The 26,938-nt window shown below is 39.3% G+C and overlaps 1 protein-coding gene across 5 annotated transcripts in view; it reads left to right on the plus strand.

The window, feature by feature from the left end:
* Positions 1-26,938, plus strand: part of lrfn5a (leucine rich repeat and fibronectin type III domain containing 5a) — a 126,116-nt gene that overhangs the window by 67,748 nt on the left and 31,430 nt on the right. Inside the window, exon 1 of one of the 5 annotated variants that reach the window (XM_044375853.1) lies at positions 26,137-26,260. The exons of the other annotated variants lie outside the window; for them this stretch is intronic. The gene's annotated coding sequence lies outside the window, so the exon portion shown is untranslated. Of the gene's footprint in view, positions 1-26,136; positions 26,261-26,938 lie in introns of those variants that run through there. 5 annotated transcript variants of the gene reach the window in all.

A 26,938-nucleotide genomic window follows, 5' to 3' on the forward strand; every position in this document is an offset into this window, starting at 1 on the left:
AGATACTCCAGCACATCCTGAATTCTTAACAGAAAGTGTGTGTTGTGCTTGTTTTCCATATTTTTTGGTGGAGAAGTGTTCTCTTGCAGTGATCAAAGGATAACACAGGTACTTTTTAGGGTTATTTTGCGGTCATTTTGCTCTAATTAAAGCTGTAATGTTTTGCTTATTGGTTATTGTTACTTGTTTAAGGTTTTTACTGAGAGTTGCAGTGCCCCAAAATGGTTGAAAAACTATTCCAGAGGCTTTTCAACATTGCAAATGTGTGAAATGTAGGCCTGAGCTAAGTAGATAATACTTGTGCCTATGTCTGTATCCATGTCCAGAGGTCACCCTACATAGGTACATGATTGCACAAAGCTCTGAAAAAATGAAAATAAATAAAATATCAGAAAATGAAGAGGGTGCTTCTGTGCAGATTTATACACCAGAGTACTGTCCATAAATAAAATTGTCCAATCATTGCTCAGCAACTGAACAACAGGCCTGTCAAGCTTGGGATTTTTCAACATGCTCAAGCAGCGTGCAGTGGGATGTAGAAAAGGGGATGGACTACTTGGCATTTCAAGAGGGTAGAGGGCCATGTATTTTTTAAGCCTTTGGAAAACTAAAAGCATAAGAGAGAAAGTATATGGAAGGGATTCATCAGTTTGTTTATCTGTTCTAATGTAAGCTGCAAATGTTAGCATGCCTGGCTAACTAGTTATCAACAGTAGTAATCCAGTGTTGCTTCCAAAGCCAAGAGGGAGCATCCTAAAGACCAACAGACTTAATATTGGTCAGAAAACTAACCACAGCTAATAAAATCTGCCAGCTGCAGTCATCATTTCAGTTGACAAAATCATTGGTCACTGACTAAAAATGAGAAGCTCAGTTTTGTTTACTACTGTCTGAAGTCAAGGACTCGTTGTTTCAAAAATTACTAAGGATTTTGAGAGTTAAATTTGCTCCAGTTATCATTGTAAACTGCATACATGCTGTGCTAGATTGGTGTAGGTGTAGCAACAGTAACAGTAACTTATAGTTGTGGGTGACTTTGTGGAGAGCATTTGTGAACTTTGTTCTGAATGTGTTGGAGATCCTTTATCAGTAGGCAGAGGTTTAAAGATTTTGTCAGTGTGCATGTGATGTGGCAATGTATCTCACAACAAGCATTAGTTATTCTATGTGAGATACTTGGCCACTTTGTCTGATGTAGCATAGCTTAGTGTTTCCAGTCAGTTCCCTGGGTACTTCATCATAACGGATAGACTGACACAGCAGCAGACTAGACTGTGTTCTCATTACACTGAAAGCATTTTTAACCCTTTGGATTTGAATGTTCGTGTACTCTGTGGAAGTATGGTAGACATTTTGAGGCGTTTTGGTGGCTTCAGTCTTCAGGTCAGGTTTGGGCCATGCTCTAGATAAACAAATTAATAAACACACAAACACAGAGATGTACATTTTGAAAAATGGGATTGAGTGGGTTTATGCACCACTGCATCATTCTCTCTCTTTCTTTTTCTCTCCATCCATCTGTCCCATGATGCCTTTGTTAACTGCTGATGTATGTGGAACACTTAGTCAGGAAGTGCACTGCGGTTATCCAAATATGGACGTAGATGACTGTACCCATTGGAGAAATATGTTGTCAACTCCCTCAACAGGAAATGTGCTGCCTACACCTTTTAAATAACTTATTTGTGTGAGTGTGGGTCTGTTCTGTAAAAAAAACATTCTAGTTTACAAACAGATCTGTAAGTTCAGGCTATGAAATACAACATACAGACAGTTTGAATAATGGCTGGTGAATGTCAATCCACATAAAAGGCTAAAGAGGATTAATTAATTTACTGTTCATAATGGTGTACTGTCAACTGTGGTGTAATTCTTAATGTCAAAGAGGAAAATATTACAACATTTTCTCACACTGTTTCCAGTTGGACTGTCTCATCCGGTAGACAAACAAGACTGATGTAGTGGGTGGTGAGACTGCCCTGTGTCAGGTTTCTATTGGTAATTAGAGGTAATATCACACTATTTTGTTTTGAAACTGCATATGTTGCCCAGGATTAATAATGAGGAAAAAAGGAATGAAAGTCTATAGGCATTGCTGTGGGTGTTTTGTTACCTGGTGCCCTTTTCTGGAACATTGCTTGCTTTACAGTTTGATGGAGCAAATTGTAAAGCAAACAGACCAGCTTTTGGATTTAATCTACTATGCCAGCCGCTCCAAGAGAAAGGAGAAATTCTGTGGCTGAGAGAGGCGAAGGGAACCTAGACCACCCAGCTTGTTAATGTAAGATGTTGCAACCGCATTGTCCATCCTTAGCAGTATGTGTCGGTATTGAAGCTATGGAAGTAAATGACAGAAGGAGAGCAGTATTTCCTATAGCTCCAGGACACTGATATGCTGGTCTACCCATGGGTCAGGTTTACCATGTGCTTTGTGCACTGTGCACACCCCGTCAGGGAGGGATCTTCCACCACAAATTCAAGATGCATACTGGCTCCAGTGAACTTCCATTGCCAATTTTGTCTTTGCTCTGCCACCTGCATAGGACTAACCATAACCTCCTGAAGGCAACCACCATGGGGACGGCTCAAGCTCTGGTAGCTCACGTGCAATAACCTGATTCCCTAATTGTTCTCAATCTCCTAGGAGCCCTAGCATTCATGGCACAGTGTAGGAATTCACCACCACCAGGCCCAAGAACTGAGAAGTCTGGAGCCTGGTCTTAGCCTAGGCGAGGTGCATGTCTAAGTGCTCCAGAAGTTGAATTTGTCAACTTCCCTTCAAAGCTAAACCTAAGCAACCATCAGCGCCCTTTCCAGACTAGAATCTGAAAAATAGCCATCCTCTATGTTCACAATAACTTACTCACAATGATTTTGCAGGATAGCAGCCGTGGATATGTTGAGCCTCAATGAATGTGAAGGAGAAGATTCCCATCCTTGTTTGAGATGTGAAAGGGCCTTGCAGGGCCTGGGTCTTGGCCCCTAACAAGACCATTGACATCCTGGAAGCTGGTAATTGGACATAGTCCAAAAAAAAAAAAGTAAAAGAAAAACACAGGGGCATGCTGGGTAAGCACTCACTTGCCCAGCAATGTAAATAATTAAGTGCTTGGAAACAAACTGAATGTGGAATATGCTTAGCAAATGGTGGGCATCTTCTACTGCTGTCATGTTCACAACTTACCAAGAGAGAATCCACCACCTCTAGAGGCAACTTGCTGTTGTGCAATCAAAATAATCACTGAGGGTTTCTGTAGACACAGCTGCTTTTATATGCTGCAACCTCACAGATGGTTTGTCTTAAAGGCAATCATCCTGTCATCTCTGGGTCAGTCCCTGTACAAATAGATAATGACACTGGGTGGAGAGATGGTCTCACCTTGTTCTTCTGTATTTGATTGAATGGAAAAAAATAGTGATGCAGTCTGACATCCCAAAGCTAAGCATTAGCTGTATATCAGCACCATGGAGAGCTCTTCCCTGCTACTAAATAGTGTAAGCAGTCTGTTCAGCTTCATTTATGGCAGCTATGTGGCTCTTCAAACAGCAATTTAGAATTTGGAAACTGTTTCTTCGCAAAGCTGGTTATACCAGTACTATACCAATTATCATAAATGTAAGCACCATAAAAATAACTGCTATCATTATACAATACTCACATTTTTATAAAGCACTGCAGTGTTTTAGCTCCTTTGTAGGGCAGGTGAATCCATTTAGCAGCTTTCAGAGACACGGTGTGTCAGTAATTGCGGCCTCTTGAGGTTAACAGATTGAGTTTGAAGCTCCAGTGGTAGAGCGAGATACACACAGTATTCTACACTACATTGGTAATTCAAATGTGATCCACTCTCCACCATTCTTATCTCTGGGGGACCAGCCTCATGTCAGTACAGTTGATATTGAACGTGGCTTTCCTTATTGAACCAAAACAAAATGACTACTAATGAGGTCATCATTTTGAAGAAAATAACTCACAGTTAATGGGGTTTGATTGCAAATGATTTACAAAAGAACCACTCAGCTGTGTTACTATTTTAGGGGTGGACACACTGGAAGAGCTGCTGTTGTTTCTTAATTCTGTTATTCAGTCCGAAAGCCTTTTAAAAACGTATTTTAATGTAAACACAATTTGAACAAAGCATTGCTTTAAAGTGCCACTAGTGGTCAAAAACTCCTCCTTATTAACTATGTGGATGTAAGCTGATGCTGAAATGGCTACTTATTCTCATTAACAGGTGTGACACATTTAACAAGGTATTTATAGATGACAATGTAACGATTCAAGGAAAACGCAGGGTGAGTGAACGCAGCTTTTTCTGTCTTACACACACACACACACACACACACACACACACACACACACACACACACACACACACAGACTTATCATCTTTCACAGTAGCCAGTGAATGATTCTATGACTGTGAGGTGACAAGTAGCTTTTGATGGATAAATTTAGATTAGTCACACTCCCAAGTATTATGAGGTGATCACACACAGTGGCATGCAGGTATTTTTAAGCAAGGGCTAATCACACACACACGCACACACACACACACACACACACACACACACACACACACACACACACACACGCAAGCTGTATTTAGCCTAGTTATTGTGTTGGTTATTTGTGTATCTTTGTTTGTGTACTGTACACCCATGCAAACAAGTACATACACAGTGGTGATCTGTATTTAACCTAGATATTGTAGTGATTAACCAGTAGCTATTGATAAGTCTCTTGCACATTAAAGGCAACATAGCACAAGCATACACACACACACGCACACACACAAACACATACACACACACACAGAATGAGGATGACATAAGACATGGCTCAAAGACATTTGTAAATTACCTTCCATATGTGTGAGGTTCACTGCACTAGCATCAGGTATCAAATTGAACCTAATTAACTGAATACACTAATTTGTATCAGTTTCTCATTTTCATAGTACCAGGTATTAGTCTATGATGAAACTGCAGGTTTGAATCCTCCCTCCACTTTCACTGTTATGGTTCTGTTCACAGTCTGACTCTGTGTCTCTAGCTGCTATTCTCCACTGGTCCTCCAGAGGCCCTCAGACTGTTCTCCCTTTTTGTTTGGACTGAACTAAATGGGAAGAGAGAAAGCTGATTTGAGCTATGTCTATAAATGTCTAATATGTCTATGATGATTATTTGGGTTGCCTATATTGGTTTGTCTGTCTTTGTTTTCTCTCCAGTCTGAACTCGCACAGCATACTCTGTCTCAGTGATAAAAAATAAAGAAGGTATTCTTCAGCCTTGCTTTGCTCTCCTGAATTTGGGGTCCACCTGCTCCATTCTACCTAACATTCACGTTTTACAAAAGAGCTGTTCGAGTTCATTAAAACTGATTTTAATCTGAAAAGGTCCAGCCAATTAACAGAAGAGATCAAGACAAGTCTAAGACATCATTAGAGTGGTTTTGACACTGGTGCTGTGCGCCAGTCTTGCTTAGCTGTCATGATTTACACATTTTGTGTTCTGTATGAGATTGAAAATGCTCTAATCCATTTACAAAAGCAGACTAAATCCAGAGATAACTGCTGGTTGACCCATCCATCTTGTACATCTACAATGAGAACCTCTAAAAGAACGTCTATGGTACAATCTGTATGATTGTCGCAAGTCAGAATGCTACAATTACACTTTCTAGGCAACACAAGATATAACCTTTTACTAATGAAATAACTTAATGTGCACAATATGCGAGACATAGGAGTAGCATTCAGAAAAGACAATAAGAGGAATTTGAATTTGACAGTGTGTCAAGTAGTCCACTGTCTCTCTAAACATCTGGTAAATTAATAAGTACAGTTGATTCCTTCAAAACACATTATATCATATACTGTATTAGACCTGGTAGATTTTAGGAATAGCCAGTCTAAGAAGTAAACCTTTAGTGAATGATAATTATGATTTTCTTTTGTATTCTCTCTTGCACCAAATGTAGCTATAGTTAATATTTTTATAATCACAATTTATGAAATGACAGTGTGTAATGTGAGAGGTGTTGCTTGTAGTGACAAATCTACAGAGAATTATCACCTGACTCTGCAGCTCCCATCGGTTTTACAAAGCTTTACAGCAAGTTTCAGCTCAGTGGTTAGCTGTCCAGCTGCAACTTGACTGTTTTGGTTCACTGTTACCACTCTCATCTGTTGTCAGCTTAAAAGCTCTAAAAACTCACTCTACACTACCTGCTCAGCACCAAATGCCAAACAGACACAGTCTGTGACTAGCAGGTGAACATAGTGGAGCATTTAGCAGCTAAAGAGCCAAATATTTTTCTCTCTATGTAGCCAAAAAATCAGTTATTGCAGCTTTAAACTATACTGCATGTCTTGCTTCACATTGATTCAACTCACACACTGACACCTGGGAGCTGCCTAAAACTGCAGTCTGCTACTTTAAAGTGGCAATCTGGAAGATCTCTGTTTCATTCTCTTTGGCAGCACCATATGGCGTTAAGCAGTGATTGCAGGTGTGTTTTTGGACCTGACTCAACCTCACTCCCTGAGATCCAAACTGTCGCTTCATGACATCACGCAAGCATAAGCAAATTGAAGAGTGAATCTTTTGCATTAGGTCCGCCGAGCCTCTCTGGTGGATCAACCACTGGGTGATGGAAAATGCATCACTAACCCTGCCGCTTGTGATTTGAATTCATGGCGGTAAAGTAGCCACCAACACTTGATTTGTAATAATCATAACACTGCAAATGCAAGAGCTTTCATCAGCGGGCCATAGGCTTATAACCATTGTGTTACCTCATTTGGTGATAGATAGTGACTTGAGAGACATTTATTTAAATGAAAATCTTCGAGATTATAACTTTAAGCCACTGGTCTGCTTCAGTGGAGCAGGCAAGACAGCTCAAGAATCTTGCTCAAGGGCAACTTGTCTGTAGCTTTGTATGTAGGACAATATAGTAGATGTTCATTTGCAAGGCTAAATAAATCCCTGAAATGTGTATTTAAAAGCCCATGTACCATGGGCTTCTGGGAAAAAAGTACTGGAAAACAGCAGCTGACCTGACTACAACCCCCCTCTGTTCACTTTGAACACTTTGAAGTACTCTGACTATTTTTATTGCTATGACACAATGGGACACCAAGGAGCAAGGGAAATACTGAGAGAAAGGTTTATGGAAGTTTAGTATTTTCCCCACATAGCTGCTATATATTTACTATCCATGTCTCTCGCTGTGATTCACCTTTACTTCTTTTCTTCCTTGTTCTTTTCTCTCTGCTGCTTTGTGTCTCGGAATATCTTAAAAATTAATGGTAATTCTTTTTGACTGACTTTTTCAATACTGAATACATTACATTTGGCATTTGTGTGTGTGTGTGTGTGTGTGATTGTGTGTTAAATGCGGTGCGTGTAAATAATGAAAGAGTGTGCTCATGTTTGGATCACTGTAAATTATTTAACCAAGCCCACACACACACACACACACACACAAATACACAATCCCCGGCGACATTCTGCTTGCACGCCACAGTTCTACCTGTCTCTTTCTGTCGGTCTGTCCTCCCCTCTCGCTCTCTGTATCTCATTTCTTATTGAGCACCTCGGTTGAAAATTACAAGGTCAAGACAGCTTTTTTCAGGAAGTAAACATCTCAGTGGGCTGGCATAGGACCAGCAGTTGCCATAGTCTGTTTCAAACTTGACCGTGTCTGAAGTACTTCCTTGAGGTGGACTCACAGGGGGGAAAAAGATATAAAAAGTCTTTATTTAGAAACCTTGATAACAACAGGATGGTGGATGCGTTAGGAACAGGTCCCATGGAGGAGTCCACAGGGCTCTGCATTTTCATTTATATTTTAACCATTTAGTTGGCAGTCTTACCCGGGGTAACTTTTATACTTTTTCTCTCTTACTAACAAAAACAGTTTTTAGATTTCTTTGTACTGCGTTATTCTAGGTACATACAAGTAAACAATAGTTGTAAAGAAAGCACCATTGTTGCACCTTTTGGCAACATTTGAAATCGTGAAGAACTCACTTGTACTCTGCTGTAATCCTCTCTAATATTATAATATATGAACACTAGCCCAAACCTCAATATGAGCATCTCTGCAGACCTTTACTTATTTTTCTATAAAATGATCCATGTCAGCTATGTTGCTCTGAGGCTGTACTTTTTTCTTTGATGACACTGTAAAGAAAGTCTGAGGTTCACCAAAGTCAGGTTTCAAAGTAGGTTTCATCCTCTGGGGACCATGAATGTTTGTACAAAATGTCACAGCAGTCGAGATATTTCAGTCTAGATGAAAGCGGTGAACCAATCATTGACTGGCAAACCGTAAAGGAACACCACTAGCGATGCAGGACATCAAGACAAAGTAAAGTGTCAAAAGTTGAGATGTCTGATAATGGTCATGTGACCGAAATGTAGCTTTTTATAAAGGTATTGGGGAATTTATGCACACTGTCAACACTAAAAACTGCTGGCGACAAGACATTAACATCCATCTGCTCTAGGATTATTAAAGAATAGAGGAGCGTTGTTATACATGGTTTGAGGGAGTCAGTTTATCTTGAGGCAATGGCAGACAGTTGTCTTATATTCTTAGTCAAACATGCCTTTCAGAAAGAAAAAAAAAAAAATATATATATATATATATTGGACTGACCAAAATAATGACACATTTTATTTTTGAAAAGTCCTTTTTCTACAATCCTAGCTGTCCCTTGTACCCATTTCTAGGGCCTCACTGAGATTAATTTGGAGTTCCAGGTGCAATATTCTCAACAGTGCCAACAAAGGCAGGAGTGAGAGTAAGGTTTCCAAAATTACAATATACCACTGGAGATGTGCTACACTATGTAGCTGCTTATAATGGAACAAGCACATAATGAGCTATGTGTATTGCCTTCAGAGCTTTTCTCTGTCAAAGTAAATGGCAGGGCAAAAATAAGATATTTTATAATTAGGAAGATTTTTTTTTCATGTCAAGTAGAGTGGGTAGAGTAAAGGTATTATTCTTTGGTAAGAAGGGTGAAATGAAATACTTCTTAACCAGACATCTTTCTTCTTGATGGCTGTCAATGCTGAGCTCTGGCTATTGATGAAACTGCCAATACGGTGTTCTGACTGACTTTCCCTGGAGACTGAAGGTAAATTACTGTCAGTTAATTACAAAGTAATGACCGTAAATTAAAAGATAATGGTGGTAATTATTGAGTCATGTGCAAATGAGAAGAAGGCACTCTTTACCAGAAACCTTACTGCAGTTTAAAAAACAAGGCAATATGTAAATGTGACCATCAGTGATTACATTGTAATGACTGGAAAGGTTATGGCATTTTAATCTTAGGAGATGTAAGATTTTTAATTTAATGTTTAGCGTAAAGGCCACAATACACCATGAGGGAAAGTTACCGAAATTACCACACAATGCCATGCATAAAATACACTGTAAAAATATAAAAACACAACCTAACATACTAGTTTCAGTCTGTGTTCTGTTAGTGGTCGTCCAGTACTCCCATAATGGTGTAGCAGAGTAATTCCACATTAACAAGTGAGTGCTAATTAGCCAGTAAAAAGTTGTTACCATTAGTCCATAGCTGTGAAAAATAGCATGAAATAACAGTCTTGAAGTTCACATGTAACTAACCTGTCCATCACCTGTAAATTACAATCAGTGCAGTATGGATGAAATAATGGTGCACTTTGCAAAAGGCAAGTTAATGAGAGAAATAGCATCGTTCATTCATTCTGATTGGCTAAAGGGGTTGTTGTCTCATTACATCTGACACCTCCAACTGAGGCTTCTAATCAATATTGTAACGTTAAATGAAAGCAAAGGAATTAACAGTCCTCTCCAGCAAGATAGAGAAAGGCACTATGAATGAGTGACACAGTTAGTGATGAAGGCTCATGAAAATAATGTAGTTGGTGCAACACTGTAAGCAGCTAATATTACATATTCCCAGATGTACCTGTGCTGCTTGGGGGAAAGTTAACTCAGGACATGTTTTGAAATCTATGTCAGGATGATTGCAGCTAATTTGTTTTATTTCGTAAAGTAAATTTAGAATTAAATATGCATTAGTTATCAGATTTTGTACAGTCTCAAATATCCCAATCATTGCCCTCATCTGTGCAAATTTAATGTTTGGTTGGATCGTCTTTCAAGAGGAAATCTAGTTAGACCAAGAAAAAAAAGAACATTTAAGCAATTCATATTCAAGGTAACGTTCAGAGCTACAGGAGCTGTTGGGGATTGTCTTGTATGCGTGTTAGAGACTGTAGCCGTTTGATTGCTTCTGTACCAACACAGAAAAAAAGTCAATAGTTGAGATGTGAGGGGCAAGCAGCGGGATGGGGAAATATTTGGGATGGGCTCTAAGCTCCCACAAACCTCCGAGCGGAAGAAAAAAAAACTGCTCCTCCTGTAAGAATTATCCTTTCAGTGATATTTGCCATGCTCTGGTTTCCCAGTGAGAATTCAGATGTTTTATTTTTAATTGTTTGGAAGATAAAAGATGGCTGCCTCTTGGTTGTCATTTTACTGTAACCACTATCTCTCCCTTCCTCTCTCTCTCTCACACACACACACACACACACACACACACACACACACACACACACACACTTACTGCTATCTCTGCTGTTAAAGCCGCCAGTGCACTACAGTAGAAAATAAGATGCGAGATAGACAGGAACAGAGATGAGAGAGACAGAGATTTATGCTTCCACATTCCCCGTTGTTCTGTCACACGAGCTATTTTCAGACACCACACTCACACACGTAAACCAACAATGTGTCATTACAAGCTAATGCCATAATATGTTTGCCATGTCCTCCCACAATGCTTTGCTCCGCAGGCCAATGCCATTTACTGAACTGCATATAAACAAACAAAAACAAGGTCTTTGTGTATGTGTGTGTGCATATGTGTGATGGGTTTTGTGTGTGTATTCTTATGTAAACACACAGCCTCCTCTTGCCTCGAGGATGATGATGGAAACAGTTTGTCATCCTCCCACTTCTCTGTGTCTCTCTCACCTGCTCTCTTTCTACCATTCAACCATTCAAATCAAATATGCCTTATTAGCATACCAGAAACATATCCGGGGTAACAAAACTGTGCAGACATACACAAATGACTAATTAATTACCAATCTCAAACGCATATCAACAATGATGTTTGTTACTTGAGCTGTTGTCACACACTGTCAGATGTTAAGCCCCCCACACACTTCTGCAGGATTGCAGAGGAGAGGTGAGTGGATGATCCTACAGTCTTTTTGTAGACACTGCCATGGCTCCAAACAGCCACTAGAGGTGAAGTGTGAGTGAATGAATGTCTATGTGTGAGTTGCCTGGATCACTCACTACGTTACTCAAAAGAAATGCAAAAAAGTACAATAATGTCACGCTGTCAAAGTTACCCTTTTATAAATAAGGGACCACTCCGCCTTTTTTGGTTTTAGTGTAATTTTTCCCAAATCGACCAATTGGAGATGAGCACATACCTTTATTGGGCTTACTGTTAAAATTCCAGCTAAAAACATACTACGTTTTTGAAAGTAAAAAGGTATTAATCTCCAATGGTAGTAGCTAACAGTACTAGCCTACTATTTTAATAGTGCCCATAGTAAACCTACTAGGTTATTCATGTCTTCTAACACTATGTTGTATGTATTAGTGGAAGTTGCACTGCTTAATATTTTTATATTAACATCTTTATAAGGAGATAATACAGCAGTAGTTTTATGGCTTGTTTTCGCTGCCCCAAGCTGCAAAAAAAAAAAATATGGTTACTGTTTTAATATATTAAAATATGAAAACATATACTGAGAAAGACATATTTGGCAAATTCTTTATGTTAGCAGTGTGCACTAGCTGATGCACTTGAATGGAAACAGTGTCTTCTCTCGTTTCGTTTCTCTTTTTCTGTGTCCTTCTTTCTTCTGAGATCTCGCTTTCTCTACTACTGTAATTCAGTCCATTACTGTCAGTCTGTCTCTTGTGTATTTTAATATAAAACAGCCTGAACTAAATTTAGGCTGCTTAAATAAAATATTCAGTGTCCCTTCATGTTTAATACTTTTTTCTCACCCTTGTGAGCCCATTATGAAAATAAACCCTTTCTGTGTAACCCCCCCCCCCCACCCCCATCACACTTTTTAGCCATTTAGTATTTTCTCTGATTTTCTTTTGAGTCATCTCAGTTTGACTGAGTTCCCTTCACATCAGCATCTTTTATTTTGTCACATTTTTATGAATTCACATTTCGTCAACTTCAGTCTCCTTGCTTGAGAACTACAGCACCCTGTGATTATAAAATATTCATACTGATATTCACAGTGTCATCCCTTCTGGTGATGCTTAGTTTGTTCATAATTGCACACTCACTTTGTTCCCTGATGGACCACAGCCATGTCATTCTTGAACACACACATACTTATACAGAATTTATAGCAAATGCCTTTTATAGCAAAAGTCCAAGGTTGTCCAACATATTTATTTACTACAAATTGTACTATTTTCTAATGCATACCATGTTTATGTACAGTATACCTATCCAAAATAAATGTTTAATTCTCTTAAAATGAAATTTAATCGCATACTGAAATGAAAGAAGGTCTGACATCAACTTAAATACATGAAAAATGGTGGAAACCAATGTGTACAATTTTGTAGTAATGATGTCAAACATTCCAAAAAGGTGTTAAGACCTCTAAAAATAGCATACATCTTTCACATCAGTACTTTGTTGACACCACACACAAGCATACGCTGAGTTATCCTGTCTAAATAGCCTGTTCAGAATCCCCGGTGATGTAGTCTACAGAAAGTTAAAATATCTTGCTATTTTGTAGGGGTGCGCATGTGTGGGTGCATGCGGGCGTCTGCTTGTGTGCGGGTGAATGAGAGAGGAAGATGCAGTGCTGTGAATCAAAGTATATTTGGCAGATTTAATCTCAGCAGATACACAGAACGCTATCCATTAGAATTAGGTCTGATTGTTTAAAGCAAAACGTGTGCATGTCATGTTCCCATCTGTATACTGTATATGTAAGTATATTTAGAACACCAAGGCTTCTCAGTGCTTCCCCAAGTGTAAACGTATAATATAAAGTGAATGAAGTGTATTTGTAATGACAGGTAAGCTTAATAGGATTTTTTTTGTACAAAAATGGAACATATCTCACCCTGTTCTTTATGCTTTTGGCAGGGGAGTGTATCCATGCATTGTGGCAGTTTGGATGACAGAGTGAAATAAATGGTGTCATTTTATCAACATCAAACAGTTCCATACCACAGAGAGAATGAGAATACAGCAAAGAAAATCAGGACTTGTAAATCTAAGAAGGCTCTCATTGTGTTTCACATTTTGAGACGCTGCATCCTTTGGCAGATGTGAGTAGGAAAAAAAAAATACAAGAAAGCATCTGTTCGTTCAGCTTCCTGTGCCTTTCAGTGTGGTAGTGTTATGGAAGACATTGTTGTACTGTACAACCAACACCTCTTAAGACATTTTCACACTTATTTGGTTTGCAGCAGTCATTTTTAACCCTGGAGTGCTTTGTTTTGGTGTATGAGAGCACTGTAATCACAGAGAGACCCTGCTGGTTTGTCAGTACATTTCCAAACAAACCTCGGAGCTTTGTTTGGAGCGTGATCCTCTGCAGCTGCAGAAATCACTGAGCATTATGGGTTAAATAAACTGTGAAGTATTAGTTAATGACACACTCCCTGATTTTGTTATAGTGCCTAATAGTGCCTGTAAATCCCAGTATCTCTGCCCAGCTCACTGAGGATTCTGATTCTCATCTCTCTATGTTCTGGCAAATTTGACTACTGGAGTGGTTTTTGCTGTCTGCGTTTTTTACCCACAGAGACAATAGACATGTTCCGCTCACAGTACAGAGGCTTGGTTTAGTTGCCTGTGTGTCTGGAGTGCGCCGGGGTATACGTGTATGGCAGACTGATTTCAGAATTTAGCAGGTAATTCTTCACATCTTCTTTTTGGTTGTCTCACAGGAGCAAACACAGGATAACCTCACATCTTTTCGCTCAAGATACACCTTTTTCAATTCAAGCGCACCCTGTGACCCTGAACAGGATAAGCACGTATCAAACGTAGATGAATGAAATTGGAGTGGAGCTGTCTTCACTGCAATCCACATCTTCCCATTGACCTTATATGCACTCACACCACCTCTATGTTTTGCTTTGCTTTCTATCTGAGAGCACCTTTCATAGTCTTCAGTTGCTTCTTGTTTGCGTGCCGCTTTGAGCACTCAGTGTGCTTTTCAAGCAAATGCTAAATGCCAAAATCCAAATCAGCTTTTATCAAAAGAATGCTGCATTTCAAAAGGGATTCAGTAGTCTCATACTGTACTGTAGCAAAGGCAAGACCTGCAACAGATGCTTCTTTTACGCATCTTTTTTATGCAACCATCTAAAACACAGATGCCCAGCAGACACAAAGCCTGTTAACCTAAAGAGAGCATTGCAAAGGATCAGTGCACTGCCCTAGAGCTGCACTTATGGCTTTAAACAATGCGTATTTCTAACGAGCTATACACTAAACACGCTACAGCTTTATGCATTCAAGCATTGTAACATGTGGTATTACTAGCTGTATTGATCTAGTCTACCATGAGAAAATTGAGAAAGTTTCCCTTTTTTCTTTTTTTGAGGTAAGCCTATATGTCTCCATCATGAAGTCTGAAGTGATTACTGTGCAAGAATAATAGCATTCAAAAATCTGAGAACAATACTAAATGTTAACTATATAGAAATTCACCACTGTGTAGTCACTGACTAAAAAGGCTAATGTCAGCATGCTAACATGTTCACAACAATGTTAGCCTGCTGGTGTTTTGCAAATATAATGTTAACCTTTGTCACAATCTTAGTTAACGGTGGTATCATGCTAACATTTTATATTTATCACTGCAGTTATTACTATCACTACGTATCACTATGGCACGAGAGGGAAAGTCATAGGATCATCAAAGTGATTACAATTCATCCTGAGTCAGACTTTAATGTCTGCACCAAACTTCACTACAACCCATCCAACGGTGGTCGAGACATTTCACTCTGAACCAAACGCTGCTAGCGTGGCTAAAAAGTATTTTGCATTAGTTATTACCCTGCACTCCATGACATATGCTCTTCTGTCTGAATTGTAGCTGTTTGAGTGTAGCTTACAAGGCATAATGCTACTGAAACAGCTTAGTGCTCTAGATTTTATCCTGGGCCCATGATGTATGGACTGCTTTACGTTCTAAAAGATAGGTCACATGTCTTAATGGCACCACCAGTCCTTGATCTCTCATAAAACAATGAGCTGAGAAACCATTTCACATCAGATACTCTTCAGCATCACTGATATATGCGCTCGCATGCGTTTTGAGGGATAGTGATAGTAATGTTATGGCATAGAAATTGTCTTGTAAACACGATATCATCTGATAGCTGTTGATGGATGCACTGCGGTCTGTTCTGAAAAATAGTTCTGTGATGTAATGGTGTGGAAATAGCATTATAGACCAGATATTACACAGCACCATCATGAATCAGGCCCTTAAAGTACCACTTTTAGATGCCTACCACCAAGATCTCCTATTACACATCTTCCTCTCTCTTTTTTTCTTTCACTGCTTCCCTTTACTTCCCAGTTATAAAATGGGATCTAAAATCAATACTCAAGTAGTCCATGTGTGTCTGGATATACATCTAGTGTGTACTTCTGTGTGTGCATCAACATTTACATTGTGTGTAAGTGCTTAAGCATGCTCACATGTGTGTTCTCTCATTGCACTGCTATCCGACTGACCTTGGCGGTGATCGTCTTGTATTCCTGGCAGCTCATGCACTCCTATAAATCATCCAGCTGGCTGTATGTGGCTTTGATTGGTTTGATTTCACCTATTAAATGCAATTTAGTCAGGAGATATGGGCAGGTTATAGAAGGATTTCTAAGCCTCAACACAATGAAAACATGCATGGTGCAAAATGACTCGCAAGTCAATATGAGGAAAGTGGATGGATTGGAATTGACTGTTCGCTACACCCCTCCCCCAAACTGTGATTGTACAATCATAGTCTTAGCCACCATTTCCCCACATGCCAAAGTGGTGTGCATGGGGCTCTAGTAGGAGCAATATTCTGCATTTTAAGACAGTTTGGAGGGTGGTGTCTCCTTTTCCTAGCTTTTCCAAAAACAAAAAAAAAAACAAAAAGCCCATTCACTTCTAGCATAAAAACCGCCCTGTATTTTACAACTGCAGCTCTGTGCTCTTTATTGCATTTGGGGAAGTTTACACTCCAGCAACACCAGCCAACATTACCCAAGATAGCATTAGTATGTTACTTCAGCATTATACATCTGTTAGTCCTTATCCTAAAAGTATTTTCTCTTGGAACATTAAAAGTGAAAATACAATTAGAAAATACAAACAAATGCAAGCCTGTCTGATTTTAGTGGTGAAGATGCTGATTTTTTGCCTGAGACATTTAGCTTTAGGCTCAGTCTTTTAGCACAATGCCATTTACTTCTAATGCATATTTAAGACCTCTTTTACAAGATTCTCATTTTAAAACCAGTCAACAGAAAAACATTTGCCATTTTCAACCAAATTATAGAGCTAATGCCACGTTCACACTATGTTGGATGGATAGGAAGAATCAGAAGGGTTCCCTTGTTAAGGGCTTGGAAGTTGGTTGTGTACATGTTCATATAGGCAAGTTCAGCATTTCTTGAGCTTGACAGAGTGTGTGTGTGTGTGTGTGTGTGTGTGTGTGTGTGTGTGTGTGTGTGTGTGTGTGTGTGTGTGTGTGTTTGGTCTTGCTCAGTGCAGCAGTCTCAAAGTGCACTAATTGAATAAAGAGTAATTGTGATGTATTCAGGCACCTGCTGTCCCCCGTTGTTCAAGTGGGTAAAGCCATTATCTTAACTAGGGATGAGAGAGTACACCATTATCTGTATCTGTATCTGTTCAATCAACTGAATTATCTGTATCTGTATCCGCACTTGGAATGGGTGTGGCCTAAGTGGAAGTTGATATTATAAGTCTGAAATGCATATGGGTTGATCAGAAGTTGTGTTTTTGATCACAAGAGTAAGAGAATTATTTATTCATTCAAGTTTTTTATAAACTTGAATGAATAAACTTCAGTGAATCAATGAACACAACACATGCAGTATTAAGAAGTGTTGCAGGTTTGATACTTAAATGAAGCAGGGTGCCAGTCAGAGTCATATCTGACAAATAATGGTTATAGAATAGAAAGAAAATAGCTCCATCAGACGGCACAAAACAATAAAGCAAATAACAAGTAGAAATGTAATATACGTCACCAAAAACCAGCACTGTAAAAATAAATAGACCACAACACAATTCAGATATCAATAGGTGTATTAAATCAAGAAAGCAAAGCAATATCGGTATGTGTGAGTGTGTGTGTTAGTGTGTGCGTATCAAAGACTCGTTCCACAGTCTCATAGTTTAATCCAATTGGTGAAGAGTCCATTTTGTTTTCCCTACAACCCCAAATCAGTTTAGTTCATCCTAGTTCACAACCACAAAAAGAAAGAATACAGAAAAGTCTGCTCCAGGTTTTACCTGTTTTACCTTTTAACTCTGACAAGGAAATACACACATCCAATGGATTATTCCTCTTCCTGACACAGACTCCAGAGATAAGGCTTATGTTTTACCACGAGTTGGTTACAATGACACGAACATTACAACGCTATTATCACTAATAATGGATTTCCCGTTGGTTGGTTTCACACTGAGCAGGTTTTTTGAGGGGTTGTGATTGGATTACTGGATGATTGTGGATGTTAACTGTGGGAAAAATGAATGAACTCTTGACAGGTGGGCGGTGATGTAATTCTGATGGCTGGTCGCTACAGAAGTATGAAGTAAAATACATCAGTAACCGATGTAGAAGCAGTGAGAGTCGCGAGCTGTTAATCCCTGTGGACAGAGCGGCTGTGATGATGGCAAGATTGTGTTGTGTGGCGCAGCAGCAGTGAACTCTGTATAGGCTCTATGTAGGGGAGGAGCTCTGTGTGGCTGCCTGGACTATCATAAGTATGGATATTGACACATTTTACTCTGATGATACTCATGCTCGTACATTAAAGTACATTATCCAAACTGGATACTTGTTTCATCCAAGTATTTGGCTCAACCCTAATCCTAACCATAAGGTCAACTCCAGTGGACACACAGAAAAACAAAGTCAAGGAGTGGAAGCGAGAGAATAGGAAGGCAGCTTGGGCATTGGTGCTTTTTTGTTATGCATTAGATGCTGGTACAAACAACCAAGGTACATGCATGAAGGCACAGAAGACCATGTAAACTATTAATTCACTTGAGAAAAAACAGGAGCTAAAAAGGTTTTCCAGCAGCAAGAGCAATATACTATAATCCATGGGTGTAGATTTGGGTATGGACCCTACCAATATTTTTACCAATCTCAAACAATCTAACTGCTTTAAATCTACATAACGTTAATGGTAAGATCTCTGCAGAGTTGCCAGGTTTGTATGTTTCCTGCAAAAAAAGTATGCTATTATGATAAAGAGTGAAAGAGCAGGATATGGAGGATATCCAACTTGATGATGTGGCAACACTCAACTTCAAGCTGTACGCATTGTTGACTAGCAGCAGCAGCAGTAGTGGAGTCGGTGAGGTGGAGAATCTGAAGCGAGGTTAGTATTTATAGTTTAAATGTTCCAAATTTCACAGAATTTCACAGATCATTTGATATTATATTTAATTTCAGGCGTTGATGTCAGCTAATTTGTGGTTGTTGCTCAGACATGCTGTTTAATTAAATAACTTTATTACTGTTGATGGAAATTCCTCCCAGAAGCAAATTAAGACATCTGGTCCTTTTTAAGAAGAACCAAAGTGTCAATAACAGTTGAGCTTAGTTAGTAATAATGTTCTACAATCAATCAAAACATTAATCTTTTAAATTAGTGGGAGGAATACTTACTATTTAATGCCATCTCTCCCCTTTTCCATGAGTGGATGAGGAGCAGAGTTATTAATGCATATACATCACTAAGACATGAACATTATTCAGAAGCTAAATTAGCCATAGCTTGTCCACCTGTTTTGTTTGACTGTCAGGCATCATTTAATTATGAATATCCTGTCTGCAGCAGCCTTAGCAGCACAGAGACACACAGACAGGTGAGCTCTGACAGCACAGTCAAAGACCTAGTCATAAGTTCAGGAGTTAAATGAAAAATAATACAAAAAGAAGTTTTTGAGATGATTTAAACTGTGACTCTGTCATGAAACTCTTGAGTTGTGTCGCCCAAATCTACAAACTGAAAGAAGAACAGAATCTCAGGTGAGGTTTAAAAACCTTACAGCAGCACATCACCTACAGGTTTCTATACATTTATTGTAACGTTTATTGTGTACTTAACCACATTAAAAATAAACACAGTATATAATTTAAAGACCCCATCACCATGTTTGACCTTACATAACACAGATAGTTTGTGTATAAAAGACCTTTCAATCAAAGGTTCAAAGATCATTCTTAACATTGGAAATGGAAGTTAAGAAAATGATCTCACTATAGCTGTTTTAGAGCTTCCTGTCATATGATCTTCATCAGCAGATGGAGTTGTCACAGAGCTTTAGATGTTCAAATTTCTATTTTTCTGAGCACTTAAAAAGGCTACTTTAATAGCTACTAAATCTACTGTGTGGTGAGATTGTTTTCTTAACTTCTGTTTCCAAGGTCAAGAGTAGACCTAGAAACTCAGCTTTTAAGCCAAACTGAACAAAAAGTCCTTAAAGTGTTCAGGAAAAAAATGTAAATTGGAACATCTACAATTCATGACAACTGGACATCGTCATCGACTGAAGGAGGTTGTGTGATATGATCACAAGCTCCGGAAGAATTAGTGAATGGAGGTCATAAGACTGTTTTTTCACCATTCAAACAGTTCGGGAGTTTAAATCATTTTAAAAGGTTGGTTCACTCATTTTCTCATTGACCTTAAGCAGTATCTACAGTAGCTGTCAACAGTTTTAACTGATCAATTATTAAAGAGATATTGCTGTTAAATGCTTTAAATATAATTTTCCAATGTTGTTAGCACCACAAATGAAATTTCATTAATTTTATAGGGGGTGGAGGCACAAATTTCTGCATTACTATATACTGCACAAGAGTTAAGAGACAATTTGTCATTGAGGTTAACCGACCTTTTACAGTTTGGTGGTGGGGCTACACTGTTGTTTATCACTGGATCACAGATCACAGATGCATTTACTGTAACTTTTTTTGGTCAGATTAAGTAAATGCAATGCTGATACGCAATGTGTGACTGTATATGATAAATAAAATGAGAGCACGTGCACATGTATCCTCAACAATACATATACAATCAGTGATCCTATATATTATAATGTCAAAGTTCATACATTATCTTAATCTTCGCATGCTATGTTCCATAATGGCTGATTGAAATACAACGGAGCAAATGCTCCATGCCAAATGAAATGAGATATGCATTAGAATAATCTGATATCACTCTGTTCAGCTGCAGCCAGCAGGAATCTGACAAATGAAGGAAAAATCTGCATAAGCTTCTCTTTTTGAACCACCATCCTAATATCTGTACAGTAATCTAAAAAGAAAGAGACTGTTATGAAATCTAGTCTGTGTAATGGTCTAATTTTGTATTACACTTAAAATCTTTTGAGCTCGTTGGTCTGCGTGGAATTGGTGCTGTTTGAATAGTAGTATGTTGCAGTAAACAATGTTGCTCTCCTCAACAAGAGCCTGGCGCTTTGAGACTGTTGGAGAACACTTCAACATATGAAGTGTTTTCCTAACTCTGACATGACTAATCTATTTTAACACCACAAGTACCATAGCAAACTACCTGACACTCCTCAACAAAGAGCCCTGCAAACCACCAGATGACACTTTAGGATGTCAGAGTAGTTTCCTACCTCTAATGTCATATCCACGTCCTGTGGTAAAGATAGTGGTTACGGGCTCTCTACTGAAAAAGTCAGTCAGCCAGAGATACAGTAAATGCCAATATAAAGGTGCTGTTCAAATAATTTTTTATCTCAGCTGTCACCAAGGTAACAACTTCACATCCAGTGTTAACATTGAATCATCCTCTTCCACACTATGTGACAGTATACATTCGGTCTTGACTTGTTCCACCTCTTCATTGAAGCAATACGATATTTACACTGAGTGAAATGTTAAAACCCAGGAAGTCATGTTTTTTATGGCTGTATTATACCATCAAATGGCTTGTTGGAACGAGAGAGAGATGAGCTTTTGCCCCACACAGCACTGACTCCATCTTGGCTCCTTACATAGTCGAGTGTCATCAGAAATGAGTAAATCACCTGCAGATGTCGGTAGTAGGCGGACCAATCACCTGCGCAGTCTGGTGAACACCTATTTGCAAACATTATTACTCACTCAAAACCTGTCAAACAGATATAAAGAACACATACTGACAGCAGTCCAAAATACCACCTCATTCGTAACACCTCCATTCCCAATCAATCAACCAGTCAATCTCATTTATTTGTATAGCTCCTTTCATACAGGTTAATGCGGTTCAAAGAGCTTCACAGATGACTGAAAAGGTAATAATAAGACAGAACAAGGGAAGTCTGTAAAAACAACAAAAAAGGAAGAAAAAAAAAGCAAAACAATTTGAGACCAATGAATGCAAGAAAATACAAATGATGAAAATGTAATAAAGTCGATTTAAAAGCTAAAATAACAGTAATAGTAGTACAATAGAGTTAAATAAAAACTAGATAAAATTGATTAAAAAGACAAAAAATGATGGCAATGGAACACAATAAAATTGATTTAAAAGTTTTAAATAACGATAATAATAACGATAATATCTTATCTATTATCAACATCTGTGGTGGACTCGGGCTGTCTGAGGGCCAGGGACAAAAAAATATAAAGGGCACCAGATACATTCAATGGCCCCCATCTGCAGAAAAGAACGACGCATGTTTGCTTAAAAGGTTAAATCCTCAATTAACACTTTATAAGGTGATTCAGAATATAAGGAAAACAACACCTCTGTATTAAAAAGCATTTACTTTTTAAACATTTATTTTGCAAACAACTCTGTAATCCAACACAGGGAATGGGTAATGTTTTAAATGTTTATTTCGTAAGCACATCTGTAGTAAAAACATGGAACTATTAACATTTTGAGAATTAGCTGTTTTGAGCATGTCAAGGAAGTGAGAAGCAAGATTGTGAAATAAAAGGAGAGTTCTTTTGGCCATGACTTTGTGAATGTTAATGACCTTGTAATGGTCAAATGTGATGTCCGTTAGTGGACAAAATCTGAGAGCCTTCCCTCTCCACATCTGTTTTTAAGCTGGGTCTTGATCAGCTTCAATTTGGAGAACGATCGCTCAACTGATGCAGTTGTCACTTGCAATGTAGCATTTATTTTGAGGGGTTTTGTCAGCTTTGGGAAGACTGTGTCCACATCATTTTCTTTAAGGCACGTCAGCATAGCTTGAACATTGCTGGTAGAAGGAGCATAGGAAGAGTGGAACACTTTAGGTTCAGTGACAATACTGTCTTCCTCCATGTCATAGAATTGGCAAACATCCTTGAAAGACTGGGCAGCTCTGTCATTCATCATGCCTTTCCAGTTACTTGGGGTGGTAAGGCCGTGACAAACGGCACTAGAAGTGCACTAGCCCTCTTGCCTTTGTCATGTGTGTTTTTACCCCTACCAAGGAAGTTGTGTTTTCCCTCCTCTCCATTTGTATGGCTGTTAGCAGGGTTCCTCAAAAGGTTCTCTTCCAGATTTAATAACATGACAAGATACATTTTTAAAACATTTTAACATGCCTGGTCAGAGGTTTAAGTTCTACTAGAGATCTCTTTAGTTGCTAATGGTTAATATAAACGTTCTTTTATCTCTCTCATCTCCTCCCTTGCTGTCTCTAGCTGCATTTTGCAGATCCCTTCGTATTGTTTTCAATTTTCTGTCTCTTCTTGGCATTCTGTAATTATAGGGAAAACAGGATATTAGTATACTGTCTGTGAAGGCATGCATCTGCCTCTTCCTTGACACTGATAATTCGTCATGGAGCTGTCCATAACTGTGTTCGACCTTCATCAATGAGAGCTGCTGCTAAAGATGGGTTCGGGGCTTTCCACAGAACAATATAGGCCTATGTCTCTCAATGAACTGAACAAGAAGAGGATCTTTGTTTAAGATATGACATATGATCTTCACATGAATAGCCACTATTGTAAAGATGGCATTTTGATTTTATTCTCATTTTAGCTTCTTATATCATCATTACACATACTTTTGAATATAAAAATGTATGCATGTTTTACATAACCAATGAAATGCTTTTAAACAATATATGATATGTGCAGATAGCTGATAGGACAATCTTAGTAAGACCTCCTCTTTGTCCTGGAGTATTACAGGATGTGTATTCTTTGGGAAGAAGGGTTGGCAGACAGCTTTTGAGTTTCCAGTGGCAGTTGGCAGATTTTTTTAAAACTATTTTTGCATGCTCTCTTTTTTTGTATTTTTTTGTATTTTTTACTTGCTTTTGTGCAAAAAAATCCAAGTAGATCATCTTGATCTTCTGAAAGGCAGAAAATTCTCCTCTTTTTTGGACTGCTAAACTTTACTCATCCAAGGCTTCTTCAACTACATTTCGGTAAGGTACCTTGCATATTAACTATTCTCTAATGTGTTAATAGTACTAATTTGGATCTCTCAAAATAGGGACCAGCATTAGAAGTGTTAGGACAAGAGCCACCATATTGGGGTAAAGCCTAGAGTGAGGGGTGTAGCTGCCCTGGTGCTGGGGCTCTCTGTCAGATACTAACATACTTCTAGGAGGAGAAGAGACCTCTTTAACACATACTGATTTCGCTGATAATAATAATTTACTCTGTTATTGTAATTATCTTATCCCCTGATTAGAGACACTGGAAGTTGGATGGAATAATGTCAGCTACAACAACTTTAACATGTTTTTAAAGGTGCTTTTTTTCCCTAATGGTCAGCCTACATAAAGGATACATTAATTTCTACCATAATGGCCAGTTTACTCCATTGTAGGGGCATCTCATTGGGCAAAGTATCTCATGTTCTTCACTGGAAGGGCACTTCACCATGTTCTTCTCTCATACAGTGCACCCTATTGGGCACTTTTTTTCATTGAAAGGGCACCCAATTCTGCTCTTCAGTATGTTAGATTTAGGGGAACCCTAAATTGCACTTTTTCTTTTTTTTGTCCACTAAGGGAACCCATACAGAAACTCCAGCTCACCACATTATGGCAACTCATAGGGCATTGCATTACATCCTCTTCATTGATAGGGCACATCATGTTTTCTCAATTCCTGGGGTACTATCACATTTTATCATACTGTGGGGGCACCTTAGAGGGAATTTTATCATTCTGTGGGAGCACTTTAGAAGACACTTTATCATACTGTGGGGACACCTTAGAGGGAATTTTATCATTCTGTGGGAGCATTTTAGAAGACACTTTATCATACTGTGGGGGCACCTTAAAGGGCACTTTCGTTGTATTCTTTTTATATAAAATATATATAATAATTTTAATCGCATATGATTGATGTTTTTATCAGCAGTTTCAGAGGTTGTGTTTTGATGTATACAAGATTGGTCATGACAGTGTAGATAGAATCACAGATGATCAGCATCGCCACTGCAGGGGTTCCAAGGCTGGAGTTTTTGCTTAGGAGGGAGAGATGACTCCAACCTGCTCAACAGAGTGGTGGTGGTGACCCACCTGAAGGGACAAGACCCAGGGAAGGCACCTCAACTGTCAGGTCCAGGGTGCAGCAACAAACACTGCATGCATGGCGTAGAGCAACCATCTGGGGAGAGCGTTTGTACTCCAGTACCAGGACACCTGCCGTTTGAAGCCAGTGGGGGCAAGCAACCAGTGAGCGCAGCACCATCCCTGTCCTGATGCACAGAAACCGGTCTCCCTGACTCCTCCAGCACAGCAAACCGGTTGTCAAGCTGAATCGGAGAAGCTGATTTGCCTAACTCCTCCGAAGCAGCGGACTTGCTAGCTGGGTGCAGTGGCGAACGGGAAGAGTGTTTACCCTGCTGGTGTTTGTGCTTCACTGAGACCCATGCCTCCTGTGTGTGTGGAGAAGAGCAGGCCTGGGCAAGTGTAGGCCATTGGTCGTCTGACAGAAGCAGAGGTTATAGAGCTGGACCACGGCAGTGTGACATCAAAGTCCTGAGCCACAGAGAGGTGCTTTGGTCCATACAGCCAGATTCACCCAAAGCTGAAATATGCTTCTGGGCAGTTGCAACAGTAGAAAATGCCAACATAAGTTCATCCTTTTTTCTCAGTTCATTTTCTAAGCGTTGAATGTTCTGTTGTAGCTTTGTGTAGACATGTTTACAATTTACACATACACATTACAAAAATTTAGACAATGAATAAATAAATATACAAAATTAAAGGTGGATAAATAATAAGATACAATCAAACCCAATGGCTATCTGTCTGAAGATGATTTAGCCTCTGGGGGCAACGGCCAATAATTTGGGGGTTCGGGGGTAGCCAGCAGATATTTGGGTAACAGATAATGGATATTTGGGCCAAGGCTTCCTCTTTCGTGCAACTTCCCAGAATTCTTCAGGTCTCACACCTATCCTTGAACTCCGACCATGGATCCAACAACCAGCTGCCGTAGGTCATTTTGGTCTATGATCTGTGATGTCATCCTGCCAACAAAAGCCCAGCTGGCCTCTGTTCTAACTCTTCTCTTCACCGCTGCTGCAGGTGCCTCTCCCTCCGAGCTCTGCCCTCATGTGTAGTCTGCTTGAAGTAGATGCACAGAACTGTTTTCTTCACAGCAGTGGCAAAAGGGCAAACCTGATCCAAGTTATTTAGCACTAGTGGCTACAACACAGAAGCCGCACAGCGAGCACAGCTGATCTTCTGCTCACAGTCTGCCAGCTAACAGGAACAACTGGTTTCCCTCCAACCCGCACGACCGGACCACTGACTGCACAGAAGACTGCACATCAGCACTGGAACCAAAACTCTTCCCAGCCTGGCTCCTCCACAACCGACAGATCGCCAGCTAACAAAGCAGCGCGCCAAAGCAGCACGCCAAAGCAGCAGGCCAAGGCAGCACGCCGAAGCACCCTTCTCCCTCCATGGATTGGTATCAAACAAACTGCGCAACAGAGCATAGTACAACATGGGTGTATTGATGTATTGATTTAGTTTAGTGTTACTCACTGAGCTTTATTGTTATGATGTCTTTTCATTGTCAGGTTATTGGATAGCCACACCGCTAAGTTGATTTTACTATGCTTGCACACATATTCATAGCACGGGAGTTACATCCACCGACTACTAGGCCTTGCATGCAACTAACTAACCTCTCTTTTAACCTGGCACCTTTATCCTACACAAATTGGCCTTAAACATAGATTCGCAGAAACTCAAAGCACACACATGCGGAGGCAGAGCAAAGAAACATGCACACTCTCTCCCTCACAGGCCATGCAGTCCGGGTGGCCATCTTTGATTCTGCCATCTTGTTTGTAGTTTTCCTTTGTCTGCCATCTTGTTTTCCTTTATGTACCTCTCACACACACTATGGGATCTCAGCTACCATTTTGAGTCAACCATATTGTTTTTGTCTGTTTTCCTACACACATGCACAAGCATACACACACACACCTGTATAAAGTACCATTAGTTAGATTATATATTGTGTATTTTTAATCCTGTTATCTGTTAAAATAACTGCTTTTGGATATACCTGCTGGTCTATTTAATCAGCACAAGAATCAGTGTTGCCAACCTCTACTCTGCAGAACTCCAAAACCCTTCA

The sequence above is a fragment of the Thunnus albacares genome, chromosome 15 (genome assembly GCF_914725855.1).
Source record: "Thunnus albacares chromosome 15, fThuAlb1.1, whole genome shotgun sequence".
In the NCBI taxonomy this organism is placed as follows: domain Eukaryota; kingdom Metazoa; phylum Chordata; class Actinopteri; order Scombriformes; family Scombridae; genus Thunnus; species Thunnus albacares.